The sequence below is a fragment of the Penaeus japonicus genome, unplaced genomic scaffold, assembly GCF_977035675.1.
Source record: "Penaeus japonicus unplaced genomic scaffold, GWHDUDI00000001_assembly GWHDUDI00000003, whole genome shotgun sequence".
In the NCBI taxonomy this organism is placed as follows: Eukaryota; Metazoa; Arthropoda; class Malacostraca; order Decapoda; family Penaeidae; genus Penaeus; species Penaeus japonicus.
In genome coordinates this window covers 37,844,974-37,847,473 of record NW_028234405.1, presented here as the reverse complement: position 1 = coordinate 37,847,473, position 2,500 = coordinate 37,844,974, and the positions used below count along the sequence as shown (strand labels likewise).

The following is a 2,500-nucleotide window of genomic DNA, read 5'->3' as shown; positions in this document are numbered from 1 at the left end:
TCCTTATTAAGAGCATACCAGCCTCCTTATCAAGAGCATACCAGCCTCCTTATCGAGAGCATACCAGCCTCCTTATCAAGAGCATACCAGCCTCCTTATCAAGAGCATACCAGCCTCCTTATTAAGAGCATACCAGCCTCCTTATCAAGAGCATACCAGCCTCCTTATCAAGAGCATACCAGCCTCCTTATCAAGAGCATACCAGCCTCCTTATCAAGAGCATACCAGCCTCCTTATCAAGAGCATACCAGCCTCCTTATTAAGAGCATACCAGCCTCCTTATCAAGAGCATACCAGCCTCCTTATTAAGAGCATACCAGCCTCCTTATCAAGAGCATACCAGCCTCCTTATCAAGAGCATACCAGCCTCCTTATCAATAGCACACCAGCCTCCTTATCAATAGCATACCAGCCTCCTTATCAAGAGCATACCAGCCTCCTTATCAATAGCATACCAGCCTCCTTATCAATAGCATACCAGCCTCCTTATCAATAGCATACCAGCCTCCTTATTAAGAGCATACCAGCCTCCTTATCAATAGCATACCAGCCTCCTTATCAAGAGCATACCAGCCTCCTTATCAATAGCATACCAGCCTCCTTATCAAGAGCATACCAGCCTCCTTATCAAGAGCATACCAGCCTCCTTATCAAGAGCATACCAGCCTCCTTATCAAGAGCATACCAGCCTCCTTATCAAGAGCATACCAGCCTCCTTATTAAGAGCATACCAGCCTCCTTATCAAGAGCATACCAGCCTCCTTATCAAGAGCATACCAGCCTCCTTATCGAGAGCATACCAGCCTCCTTATCAAGAGCATACCAGCCTCCTTATCAATAGCACACCAGCCTCCTTATCAATAGCATACCAGCCTCCTTATTAAGAGCATACCAGCCTCCTTATCAATAGCATACCAGCCTCCTTATCGAGAGCATACCAGCCTCCTTATCAAGAGCATACCAGCCTCCTTATTAAGAGCATACCAGCCTCCTTATCAAGAGCATACCAGCCTCCTTATCGAGAGCATACCAGCCTCCTTATCAAGAGCATACCAGCCTCCTTATTAAGAGCATACCAGCCTCCTTATCAAGAGCATACCAGCCTCCTTATCAAGAGCATACCAGCCTCCTTATCAAGAGCATACCAGCCTCCTTATCAAGAGCATACCAGCCTCCTTATCAAGAGCATACCAGCCTCCTTATCAAGAGCATACCAGCCTCCTTATTAAGAGCATACCAGCCTCCTTATCAAGAGCATACCAGCCTCCTTATTAAGAGCATACCAGCCTCCTTATCAAGAGCATACCAGCCTCCTTATCAAGAGCATACCAGCCTCCTTATCAATAGCACACCAGCCTCCTTATCAATAGCATACCAGCCTCCTTATTAAGAGCATACCAGCCTCCTTATCAATAGCATACCAGCCTCCTTATCCATAGCATACCAGCCTCCTTATCAATAGCATACCAGCCTCCTTATCAAGAGCATACCAGCCTCCTTATCGAGAGCATACCAGCCTCCTTATCAATAGCATACCAGCCTCCTTATCAAGAGCATACCAGCCTCCTTATCAATAGCATACCAGCCTCCTTATCAAGAGCATACCAGCCTCCTTATCAAGAGCATACCAGCCTCCTTATCAAGAGCATACCAGCCTCCTTATCAAGAGCATACCAGCCTCCTTATCAAGAGCATACCAGCCTCCTTATTAAGAGCATACCAGCCTCCTTATCAAGAGCATACCAGCCTCCTTATCAAGAGCATACCAGCCTCCTTATCGAGAGCATACCAGCCTCCTTATCAATAGCATACCAGCCTCCTTATCAATAGCACACCAGCCTCCTTATCAATAGCATACCAGCCTCCTTATCAATAGCATACCAGCCTCCTTATCAATAGCATACCAGCCTCCTTATCAATAGCATACCAGCCTCCTTATCAATAGCACACCAGCCTCCTCATCAATAGCACACCAGCCTCCTCATCAATAGCACACCAGCCTCCTCATCAATAGCACACCAGCCTCCTCATCAATAGCACACCAGCCTCCTCATCAATAGCACACCAGCCTCCTCATCAATAGCATACCAGCCTCCTTATCAATGATATACCAGCCTCTTTATCAATAGTATACCAGCCTCCTTATCAATAGCACACCAGCCTCCTCATCAATAGCATACCAGCCTCCTTATCAAGAGCATACCAGCCTCCTTATCAAGAGCATACCAATTTCATTAACAATAACATACCAGCCTCCTCATCAATAGCATACTAGTCTCCTTATCAATACCACGCCCTTTCCAATCATAATGAGACCCTCACCACTGAGCATCCTTAACACATCCCCATCTCTCACCCTCTTCTCTCCCTCTCGTTGACAGCAAGTGAGTCGCCTTCCCACTCAGGCCCTTCTAGAGGACATCCGACCCGATGCTCTGTCCTTCTCTACTCGCTCTACTCATCTCCTCGCCCCCACGATGCTCGGCCACTCGCTGCTCGT

The 2,500-nt window shown here is 47.2% G+C and overlaps 1 protein-coding gene across 1 annotated transcript in view; it reads left to right on the top strand.

The window, feature by feature from the left end:
• Positions 1-2,500, top strand: part of LOC122256132 (corticotropin-releasing hormone-binding protein) — a 143,654-nt gene that overhangs the window by 139,479 nt on the left and 1,675 nt on the right. The window contains exon 8 of the mRNA XM_086532073.1: positions 2,382-2,500. This exon is cut by the window's right edge and continues 1,675 nt beyond it. The gene's annotated coding sequence lies outside the window, so the exon portion shown is untranslated. The remainder of the gene's footprint in view (positions 1-2,381) is intronic.